The 12742-nt window shown below is 43.0% G+C and overlaps 1 protein-coding gene across 3 annotated transcripts in view; it reads left to right on the top strand.

Annotated features, from left to right (window-relative positions):
* The first annotated feature begins 11426 nt into the window (after nt 1-11426).
* LOC126161547 (neither inactivation nor afterpotential protein C) overlaps nt 11427-12742 on the top strand; it is a 388525-nt gene continuing 387209 nt past the window's right edge. For all 3 annotated transcript variants that reach the window (XM_049917480.1, XM_049917478.1, XM_049917479.1), the window contains exon 1: nt 11427-11562. The gene's annotated coding sequence lies outside the window, so the exon portion shown is untranslated. The remainder of the gene's footprint in view (nt 11563-12742) is intronic.

Here is a 12742-nt window from a genome sequence, read left to right as displayed (position 1 = left end):
GATGAATCCACAATACCTATAGTGAGAGCTCAATTGAAACTTCATGTGGTGGAATATTTCTGTTAGATCTATTGTAATTAACATCAATTGCGCATCTTACAAGCTAGAAATTTTCAGATGATGCCAAACTGGCATCATTAGGCATTAAAAACCTTTATATTAACATTGCCATCAAAGAGACCGTATCATTAATGCTAATATATTTAAATAAAAATGAACTAGCTGTTTGTAGCATTGCTTGAAACTTTGTTACATTTTAATTACTTTCCTTACAGTAATACGATATGCTGCAAAAAATGGCTATGACAGTTACTTCACTGGGACAGTAGCAGATACACTCATCAAGTACACTGAATATAAATTTCTTGAAGAAAATCTAGAAACCCAGAAATTAGAGGCAACATTATCTATTATAAAACTTATATTGATGATTTTATAATACTTTCAAAAGAAAATAAAGATTAAATCGATAACACTGCACAAACCTTAAGCAGTATGCGTCCTAAGATCTAATTCACAATCGATCATGAGGGAGAAAAATTAATTCATTTCTTAAGATTGAAAATAATATAAATAATAAAGGCAGAAACCAGTTTGGCATGTTTAGAAAATTTATAACTGCATATATGGCTGTTAATGTAATAAGGCAGTATTACGTCCATGGCTCATAGAGTTTTAAACTTACCTTTGGACCCTGCAGAAACTGAAATGGAAATAATAATTTGGATATAAATGGCGAGAGACCAAGACTATAATACCGAAATGCTGGGTGCCTTTCTAGACAAGATAAAACGAGACCAGTAAATATGTCAACAATGAAACACCCTCTTCAGCCAGTAAGACATATTAGGGGAATATTTCAGACATGATTGGTCGACTATCTGGAAATAAAAATATAAATATAAGTTATGTCATCAGGAACTCTTTACAGACGACACTGAAACACACTGTAGGCAACCACTGGAATGGGTTTTATCAGTATTTTTACTGTATTAGACATAACGGCTTTAACAACCAATATGTAGAACAGATGGGCCACAATTTCCGCATCCAGTTCAAAGAACGTACCACAGGAGCAACAAATAGTAAATGTATATTTGGTCAGCACATTTTCAATAGAGAGTTCTCAGTAAGTACCTTAAACGAAAGTTTAAAAATATTGCATAATGCTCCAAAAAAATTGATTACTGGCTCCAACAGAAGAAATAGAAATTTAGAGTCACCACAAGAGTTCGGCTCAAAATTTGTTAAACGAGCAGACAGACATCAAGTAGAAAGACTTCTATGACTTATTCGCTGAACTGTTGTAGTTTTGACGAATTGCTATTTTGTTTTTACATTTTTAATCTCTAATGTATTATGTATGCAAATAGTATAGCATACTTAAGGCAATGCTTAATGACGGATGTGTATACGCAATAGGGTAGTTTTATAAACAGATAAAATTTTTTTAGGTTTTTAAAGAAGAGAGACGAGCAAATAATATTACTCCTGGAATTGTTTGTTGTAGAAACAATGTATTTTAATGGAAGGGTTTGTTGAAGACTTTGCTATATTTTATTTAACATCCTTTAAATGAGTTTGAGTAGTAATATTGAATTAGCTTGTCTATGAAAGGAGATGCAGAGGCTGTGATTAGTTGGTGCATTGGCATGATGTCTATGAACGCCAAGTACTAGACGTTGTCCAATGGCACATGGGTAATTCTTTTAGATTAGGTCTCTCCCGATGGGGAACAAACCGTTGGCCTGAAATACTACCAGTTCATGACAATGATGTCGGTGTGCCAACTGTAAAAATTGTTAGTTCGCCTAAACAGGTCATTCCAACGGATTTAAATATACTAAATCTCATTTTAGTAACTTGTTCAAGTGTCTGTAGCAAGATCCCCGAGTTACTCTCTGAAATAAACGGTAGCAATGCCAATATTGTATTAGGTACCGAAAGCTAGTTAAAACCAGATATAAACAGCAGTGAAATCTTGAACTCTGATTGGACAATGTTTAGGAAGGATAGGAAGGATGCTATCGGGGGTGGTGTGTTCATTGCAGTTAAAAACTATTTAAGTGCAGTTGAGATCGATACTGGGTCGGACTGTGAAATAGTCTGGATAAAGCTGTCAATCAGACAATGATTGACCATTGTATTAGGACGTTTTTATAGAGCACCAGCATCCGCAGCAAACGTCGCAGAACGTTTCAGGGAAAGTCTTAAGTACATAGGAAATAAATATCCAATTTATACATTAGTTATAGGTGGAGACTTTAATCTGGCATCCATTGACCGGGAAAACTATACGTTTATCACAGGGGCAGAAGCAAAGACTCATGTGAAGTTATTCTGGGAGCGCTCTCAACATACAACCTTGAGCAATTGGTTAGAAAACCAACTCGAGATGGGAACATATTAGATATCTTGGCGACAAACAATCCTGATCTTCTTGAGGAAGTTAATCTAGGAGAAGGTATTAGCAACCATAATGTCGTTGTGACTTCTATGTCAGTGGAAGTTACAAAATAACCACAGAAACAGTGTAGTTTTCTTGTTTGGGAAAGCAAATAAAAGTGTCATTATTGAATGTCTTTATAGTCAGCTCCAAGCAGTCACCACGGGACACAAAGATACTCAGCATCTTTGGTCGGAATTTAAAGGTATCGTCCACAACATGCTAGAGAAGTATGTGCCTAGCAAAATATAGGGGAGGGAAAGGATCCACCTTGGTACAACAAACATACACTCCTGGAAATTGAAATAAGAACACCGTGAATTCATTGTCCCAGGAAGGGGAAACTTTATTGACACATTCCTGGGGTCAGATACATCACATGATCACACTGACAGAACCACAGGCACATAGACACAGGCAACAGAGCATGCACAATGTCGGCACTAGTACAGTGTATATCCACCTTTCGCAGCAATGCAGGCTGCTATTCTCCCATGGAGACGATCGTAGAGATGCTGGATGTAGTCCTGTGGAACGGCTTGCCATGCCATTTCCACCTGGCGCCTCAGTTGGACCAGCGTTCGTGCTGGACGTGCAGACCGCGTGAGACGACGCTTCATCCAGTCCCAAACATGCTCAATGGGGGACAGATCCGGAGATCTTGCTGGCCAGCGTAGTTGACTTACACCTTCTAGAACACGTTGGGTGGCACGGGATACATGCGGACGTGCATTGTCCTGTTGGAACACCAAGTTCCCTTGCCGGTCTAGGAATGGTAGAACGATGGGTTCGATGACGGTTTGGATGTACCGTGCACTATTCAGTGTCCCCTCGACGATCACCAGTGGTGTACGGCCAGTGTAGGAGATCGCTCCCCACACCATGATGCCGGGTGTTGACCCTGTGTGCCTCGGTCGTATGCAGTCCTGATTGTGGCGTTCACCTGCACGGCGCCAAACATGCATACGACCATCATTGGCACCAAGGCAGAAGCGACTCTCATCGCTGAAGACGACACGTCTCCATTCGTCCCTCCATTCACGCCTGTCGCGACACCACTGGAGGCGGGCTGCACGATGTTGGGGCGTGAGCGGAAGACGGCCTAATGGTGTGCGGGACCGTAGCCCAGCTTCATGGAGACGGTTGCGAATGGCCCTCGCTGATACCCCAGGAGCAACAGTGTCCCTAATTTGCTGGGAAGTGGCGGTGCGGTCCCCTACGGCACTGCGTAGGATCCTACGGTCTTGGCGTGCATCCGTGCGTCGCTGCGGTCTGGTCCCAGGTCGACCGGCACGTGCACCTTCCGCCGACCACTGGCGACAACATCGATGTACTGTGGAGACCTCACGCCCCACGTGTTGAGCAATTCGGCAGTACGTCCACCCGGCATCCCACATGCCCACTATACGCCTTCGCTCAAAGTCCGTCAACTGCACATACGGTTCACGTCCACGCTGTCGCGGCATGCTACCAGTGTTAAAGACTGCGATGGAGCTCCGTATGCCACGGCAAACTGGCTGACACTGACGGCAGCGGTGCACAAATGCTGCGCAGCTAGCTCCATTCGACGGCCAACACCGCGGTTCCTGGTGTGTCCGCTGTGCCGTGCGTGTAATCATTGCTTGTACAGCCCTCTCGCAGTGTCCGGAGCAAGTATGGTGGGTCTGACACACCGGTGTCAATGTGTTCTTTTTTCCATTTCCAGGAGTGTATTAGGAAGTAGCTCAGAAAGCAGAGAATTTTGCACAGTCGTTTTAAACATAGTGTAAGTAGGCTGTTTAGGTTTTTATGTTGGTAACGCCACGTAGCGCTCTGTATGAAAATCACTGACTGTTCTGTGTGCAGTGTGCAGTGTGGTTGGACTCATTGTTGGAATATTCGTTAATGTAGTGTTGGGCAGTTGGATGTGAACAGCGCGTAGCGTTGGGCAGTTGGAGATCAGCCGCCAGCAGTAGTGGGTGTGGAGGGGGAGATGCCAGAGTTTTGAGACGTTACTATAAGCGGACGATCCGGACGTGTGTCCGCCAGAAAAAGGAAATTTGTAAAAAGATGGTTGTCATGAGATGATAGATATATATGTTGACATTTGAACATTATTAAGGCAAATACATTGTTCTCTATCAAAATCTTTCATTTGCTAACTATTCCCATCAGTAGTTAGTGCCTTCAGTAGTTAGAGTCTTTTATTTAGGTGGCAGTATTGGCGCTCGCTGTATTGCAGTAGTTCGAGCAACGAAGGTTTTTGTAAGTGATTCATGAAAGGTATAGATTTTTGTTAGTCAGGGCCATTCTTTTGTAGGGATGATTGAAAGTAAGATTGCGTTGCGCTAAAAGTATTGTGTGTCAGTTTAGTGATGATCAGAATAAGTAAAGAGAGAAATGTCTGAGTACGTTCAGTTCTGCTCAGCTGTTTGTAAATCAAATAACGTAGAAGTTTACCAGCACAGTCATTCATAAATTTTCAAAGGGGATGTTTCAGTAGTACTGCCCCGCAGACAAACAGAAATTATGCGAAATGAAAGCAGCTGTCAAAAGGTCAATGAGAGATTCTTTTAACAAATTTGAAAGCAATATTTTATTTGCAGATTCTAAAAATACCCCAAAAAATTTTGGTCGCACGTAAAATCTATTAACGCTACAAATAATTCAATACCTTCTCCTGCTGACGGTACAGGTAATGTAACGGATGATGGTAAACAGAAGGCCGAAATTCTAAATCTAGCTTTCAAAAATTCGTTTACGGTAGAGGACTGCAGCACCATCCCCCTTTCAATTATCGAAAAAATGCAAGGATGGCTGACATAGTGTTTAGTGTATCTGGGATTGTAAAATAGTTAAGATCCTTAGACGCCAGGAAGGCATCTGGTCCAGACGGTATCCCCGCAAGATTATATGTTGACTGTGATACAAATATAACAGCATTCTTATCCGCCATCTATCAAAGATCATTGGAACAGTAGAAAGTTCCACAGGACTGGAAGAAGGCCTAGGTCATAGCAGTCTATAAAATGGGGAGAAAATTGGATGCACATAATTACCGGCTAATTTCACTGACGTCGATTTGTTGTAGACTCATGGAACATATTTTGTGTTCAGACATAATGACCTTTCTAGACTCTGAGAAGCTCATCTGCAGAAACCAGCACGGTTTTAGGAAACGGCGGTCATGCGAGACACAGTTGGCCCTCTTTGTGCATGATATACAACAGGCTCTAGATACCGGCTCCCAGGTTGATGCCGTATTTCTAGACTTTCGGAAGGCGTCGACTCAGTTCCCGACTGTCGCTTGCTCCAAAAAGTGCACGCTTACGGTCTATCCAATGACATATGCAGTTGGATAGAAAGTTTTCTAACAGACAGAGAAAAGTATGTCGTCCTGAATGGGGTGACTTCAACAGAAACAAGATTAACTTCAGGTGTGCCCCAGGGCAGCGTAACAGGTCCGCTGCTTTTTACGATTTACATAAACGATCTGGTTGATGGTATTAGACTGTTTGCCAATGATGCTGTAGCCTAGGGGAAAGTAACATCAAACGAAAGTTGTGAACAAATCAGTGAGGATTTGCAGAAAATAAATGCGTGGTGTAATGTCTGGCAGTTATCTCTCAATATTAGTAAGAGTAACCTACTGCGTATAACAGGGCGAAAATCCCCATTAATCTCTGAGTACAAAATAAATGCCCAGTCTTTGGATGCGGTAACATCTGTCAAGTATCTGGAAGTGACTATTCGAAATGATCTTAGATGGAATGATCAGATTGCACAAGTAACGGGCAAGGCGAACTCTAGATTGCGGTTTGTTGGTAGAATCCTGAAGCGATGCGGTCCTTCAACAAAGGAAATTGCCTACAACACATTAGTTCGTCTAGTCTTAGAGTATTGTTCGTCTGTATGGGACTCTTACCAGTTGGGTCTGATTCAAGAGATTGAGAAGGTCCAAAGAAGAGCGGCAAGATTCGTGACTGGTACATTTAGCCATCGCGAGTGAGTTACAAATCTCATAGAAAGTTTGAAGTGGGACACACTTGCAGACATACGACGCGCTAAACGGAAGGGCCTGCTCACTATATTCCAAAATCCGATCTTCGCCGAGGATGTAGAGTTTATATTATTAACACCAACTTTCAAATCGCGCAATGATTACCATACAAAGATAAGGGACATTAGAGCTCGTACTGAGGCGATCAGTCGCTTTTCCCTCGTGCCATCAGCGAGTGGAACAGTAGGGGGGGGGGGGGGGGGTTATATGACTTTGGCGCGAATTGTGCCCTCCGCTACACACCGTTTGGTCGCTAGCGGAGTATACATGTAGATATGTAGATGTAGATTGACTAACTACAAGAGAGAAGGCGCGACTGCTACGGTCGCAGGTTCGAATCCTGCCTCGGGCATGGATGTGTGTCATGTCCTTAGGTTAGTTAGGTTTAAGTAGTTCTAAGTTCTAGGGGACTGATGGCCACAGATGTTAAGTCCCATAGTGCTCAGAGCCATTTGAACCATTTTTACAAGAGAGAAGCGACAGTAATGACGACAACACTAGCTTATTTGTGTCTGCATACCGACCGTTTGTGTTCTGCTTAACATATTCGTTGCTCAACAGAAAGGAATTATTGTGCCATTTACCATGACGCATCCTAATAATTAGATGAACTACGTGACAGATGACAGTATTTCGTTAGAGCTATTATTATATTTTATTGTAATATGTTTCAAATTATTACTCATAATTTTAACAAGCAGACTCTTGACGTATGTGCGTGGACGGTTGTGACTAGACACTACATAACGCCAAATATTCGCTATAGTGGCCTCCTAACGGGAGAAACTGCACCACAGACGGCAGTAGAAGCTAAGTTGTATATCCGTGGCGGGCATCGGCCTCCTGTGCAATATAATTTTTACTCAGCAGCTTATCATGGTAACTTATAAACAACCTAACAGCTCAGTAAAATAGACGAAAGAGGGCATTTGTCAATATTCTGGCTGCTGATATTGGATTTTTAAACTTTTTAAATTTATTAGTAGAGTGTAAGCAATTTTAAATTACGTTTTCGTACACAATATGAGTATCTTCTGTTTATACACTAGCGGTTCGAAGGTTTTGGTCGTTTTTATTAATGACATATGAAGATCAGTGGGTGGAGGTTCCATTTTATGACGCCTAGTATTTATTAGCTAGTCACCAGTACACGACGGGCAGACTGCCAGTTGGTACAGTAAAGCGGCGCCGTGCGCTAGCTCCTCACAGCATCTGGGTAACACATCGTTCTACACTGTAACCCATGTTGCTTTTATGTTAGATCTTATGGTTGTTAAGTTATGTCATTCATGACCATTGTAAACGTTGTATAGGTTGAGGCATTTAATATTGTTTTTGGAAAATCTGGAAATCTACAAATCGGACAATAAAAAGTTGTTTGTCTCAAAGGCGGATAGCCAGTGACGTCACATTCGACCCCCCTGCCACACCCCGGTGTTGGTGGAGGGTGGGGGGGGGGGAGGGGGGCTGGACAGGGTCAACTTTGAAATCTTCAACAGGAAACCACATTCTTACCGCGTGTTCGAATTCTTCGTGAAAAGATATTTAGCTTCTGTATTTCAAATTTTTTTCGTAGTGTGATAGAAGACGCAGTAACCGACAAATATCAAAATGATTTAAAAATCACCAGAAAATGATAATATCTCAAGAAATATACGACTGGGAACGTAGGAGGTTCAAAACGAAGATGTCGCTGAAATGGAAAGCAGCTGAAACAATTTAATGGTTTGTTTGTCAATGAACTGAAACTAGTTTGAACGTTACCCAGGAAATATGAAATGAATTACGCAATAATGTCGACAAAGTAGTGTATTATATTCTGGGAAATCAAGTTTGTTTGCTATAAAAACCGTTTTTCCATTAAAGATTTCATAACAACTACCGTTCGAATCTTCAGTGATCCTAAATATGACGTATATTTCTTCAAATATTATCGCTTTTCAACGGTTTTTAAGTCATTTTGACTTTTTTCTGGTTACAGCGCCATCCATCACGCAACAAAATAAAAGTTAAATTCAGAAGTAACGTATTTTTCGCCTGATAATCCGGATCATCCTCCCACCCTAATGTTTACCATTTTTCATCCCTTTCGCCTTGTTTTACGGCGTGTGAGATGGAGTGACCGTGTGTGTCAACGCGAGAGAGGGGGAAGTGAGTAAGTTAGTGTCATTTCGTAGATTTGCACCTCATGGTGTGACAACATCTTCAGCCCTTTAATCCACATTCGATTCCTTTAACACTTCTAAGGACGCTGATAACAACGCTGATGAGCGCCCGTGAACTCCAAACACACAAACACACACACACACACACACACACACAGTCTCTCTCTCTCTCCCTTGATCTGGAGACGGGAGTCGGCTTGGTTTTACTGGATGTTCCCCTCTGAGACAAACAACTTTTAATACAATCTTTTTTAATTCGATTTGCAGTTTTCCAGGTATTTTCACGAACAGTTTTAAATGCCGAGCCCTGTAAATTTCAAAGTCTTGGACTGACTACGGTCTTCAAGACTGAAATTGGTAACCAGAATTAAATATGAATGTTTATTGCTATCTGGATTACTTTTTATTAAAATAAAAAGGATGCATCACTTTGAGCCAAAAAGAGAAAGGTCATCAATGAAGTGGCACTACCCGGAATTACCCAGAAAGGAAAAATCCAAGGTATTTCCCTCTACTGGCAAAGTCAGGGTAACAGTCTTTTGGGATAGTGATAGTGTCATTCTCGTCAGTGAGCTGCCAAAACGTTCAGTCATTAATTCAGAGACAAATGCGAAGACTCTGAACTAATTCAAGAACTACACAACTGGCCATTAAAATTGCTACACCTCGAAGATGACGTGCTACAGACGCGAAATTTAAGCGACAGGAAGAAAATGCTGTGATACGCAAATGATTAGCTTTTCAGAGCATTCACACAGGGTTGGCGCCGGTGGCGACACCTACAACGTGCTGATATGAGGAAAGTTTCCAACCGATTTCTCATACACAAACAGCAGTTGACCGGTGTTGCCTGGTGAAACGTTGTTGTGATGCCTCTTGTAAGGAGGGGAAATGTGTACCATCACGTTTCCGACTTTAATAAAGGTCGGATTGTAGCCCATCGCGATTGCGGTTTATCGTATCGCGACATTGCTGTTCGCGTTGGTCGAGATCCAATGACTGTTAGCAGAATATGGAATCTGTGGGTTCAGGAGGGTAATACGGAACGCCGTGCTGGATCTCAACGGCCTCGTATCACTAGCAGTCGAGATGACAGGCATCTTATCCGCATGGCTGTACCGGATCGTGCAGCCACGTCTCCTTCCCTTAGTCAACAGATGGGAACGTTTGCAAGACAACAACCATCTGCACAAACAGTTCGACGACGTTTGCAGCAGCAGGGACTATCAGCTCGGAGACCATGGCTGTTGTTACCCTTGACGCTGTATCACAGACAGGAGCGCCTGCGATGGTGTACTCAACGACGAACCTGGGTGCTCGAATGGTAAAACGACATGTTTTCGGATGAAGCCAGGTTCTGTTTACAGAATCATGATGGTCGCATCCGTGTTTGGCAACATCGAGGTGAACGCACATTGGAAGCGTGTATTCGTCATCGCCATACTGGCGCATCACCCGGCTTGATGGTATGAGGTGTCATTGGTTACACGTCTAGGTCACCTCTTGTTCGCAATGACGGCACTTTGAACAGTGGACGTTACACTTCAGATGTGTTACGACCAGTGGCTCCACCCTTCATTCGATCCCTGCGAAACCCTACATTTCAGCAGGATAATGCACGACCGCATGTTGCAGGTCCTGTACGGGCTTTTCTGGATACAGAAAATGTTCGACTGCTGCCCTGGCCAGCTCATTCTCCAGATCTCTCACCAACTGAAAACGTCTGGTCAATGGTTGCCGAGCAACTGGTTCGTCACAATATGCCAGTCACTACTCTTGATGAACGGTGGTATCGTGTTGAAGATGCATGGGCGGCTGTACCTGTAGTAGCCATCCAAGCTCTGTTTGACTCAATGCCCAGGCGTATCAAGGCCGTTATTACGGCCAGAGGTGGTTGTTCTGGGTACTGATTTCTCATGATCTATGCACCCAAATTGCGTGAAAATGTAATCATATGTCAGTTCTAGTATAATATATTTGCTCAATGTATACCCGTTTATCATCTGCATTTCTTCTTCGTGTAGCATTTTTAATGGCGAGTAGTGTATTTCAGACGTGTTCTTTCTGACGATTATCGACAAGAAACCTTGTTCCAACGTGACAATGCACACCTACACACAAGTCTCAGAAGCCGGGAGCCCATCGCCAAATTGGGCTGGACATCACTGCCTCATCCAGACGTGTCGCACTTCCATCTGGTTGGGCCACTTAAGTAGTCACCATGACCGATACACTATGAAGATGATGAGGTAACTTGTGCAATGTAAACATGGCTACGAGCACAGGAGGAAAGTTTCCATGAATAGGGAATACACGCTCTTAGGCAACGTTGCCATAAGGCCAATAGAAGGTGATGGAGACTACGTAGAAGAATAGTACATGTAGAAGAAATGTTGATAATATTGTCAGTGCTACGTAGAAAAATAGTACATGTGGAAGAAATGTTGGCTAATATTGTCACCAAATTCTAGCTCTTAAAAATAAATATGTTTAGAAAAACTGTGCGCATTATTTATTGAACGATCCTCGTATGTGATACGTACTTGCCGGCCTTTCCATATCAGCACAAATGAACGATTTACACAAAGTTCTGAAACCGCGCTATCGGGTTTTAGCGAGCGATATGTAGGCTAGCTTCGACCGAGATCCGCCTTGACCCATCAGTAGGTTGTGCGCCACAGTGAAGCCGTGTTTGTGCGGCGACGGCGGGGGCGGCGGGGCGGGGGCGGCGGCCCGGGGCTTCCCCGGCGGCGGGGGCTTCGCCGGCGCCCGCCGTCCCGGAGGCTCAGACCGCCGCTGACCGCCGCCCCCGCAGCCTCGCCTCTGCTGTGCCTCCGCCGCCGCTCCAGACAGACTCTGCACTCTCTCGTCTCTACACACAGCCGCGCAGCCACCAGCCGTCGGGACGGCAGGTAACTGGACAAAAGAACACTAACTTACTGGAGGCGTAGCTTCACACGATACCCACACCTTCACCCTCCATCCAACAGTCTCTGCTGACACTGAGCACTACGTTGCTGTCCGTAGCGAGAGCAGTCTACGGGCAGTGTGTGACCCATAGAAGTGTAGTAGCACCAATGAAGTTATAAGTATACATAGGCTAATCGGTTGGTATTTATTCTAATGTCAGACTTATTGTAGGTAACACAGGTAAACTAAATAATACGTTTTTATTACTTTTTAAGGTTCTGTTCCTCAGTCGGTAAAAACGGAACTCTTACAGAAACAGCTTGTTGTCCGTCTGTCCGTTGGACTGTTCAGAACCATTTTTCTCAAGAACGGGTTGCCGTATCAAGTTGAAATTTACAAAGTCAGATATTATGGTCTACGGTACCTTGACTACGTAAAGTAATTAAACTTCCAAGTCAATGCAATCAAAAGATAATGTCATTTTATGTAACGTATTTCGATACTCGTAAACTTATTCATCAAAACCTATAGGCTACTTCCCGTTCACTAGAATCATGAAATTTGTCCAGAAACAGCCGCGCGGTTTTAGCCGAGCGGTTTGGGCGCTGCAGTCATGGAGTGTGCAGCTGGTCCCGGCGGAGGTTCGAGTCCTCCCTCGGGCATGGGTGTGTGTGATTGTCCTTAGGATAATTTAGGTTAAGTAGTGTGGAAGCTTAGGGACTGATGACCTTAGCAGTTAAGTCCCATATGATTTCAAACACATTTGAACACTTGTCCAGAAGCAGGTTTCACAATACAACCAAAGAAAAATATCCGGAAACTCTTAATCTGTAACTACACCACACAAAAAATTTGTTATTTGTTATCAGTCTTTCTATCTGTCCATTTATTAAGCCCCTTTTCTTGTCAGGAACGTGTATATGCATCGAGCTGAAATTTATGCACATATTAAGAGCTATGGTCCCTTGGCGGTATAATAAACGTTAGCTTCTAAGTCAATGCAGTCAAAAGTTACGGCAATTTATTTCATATTGTTTGATACTCGCAAACCCATTCGTCACAACCCACAGGGTACTTCCTGTTGGTCTACAACCACGACATTTAGAAATAAGACAGTTTTCACAGTACAAGTAAATGAAAAAATCCGAAATTGTTAATTTGTAAATATATTAAGATCCCTTT

Source organism: Schistocerca cancellata, chromosome 2 (assembly GCF_023864275.1).
Source record: "Schistocerca cancellata isolate TAMUIC-IGC-003103 chromosome 2, iqSchCanc2.1, whole genome shotgun sequence".
NCBI classification, from domain to species: Eukaryota; Metazoa; Arthropoda; class Insecta; order Orthoptera; family Acrididae; genus Schistocerca; species Schistocerca cancellata.
The sequence above is the reverse complement of the archived record's forward strand: the minus strand, read 5'-3'. Positions and strand labels throughout refer to the sequence as shown.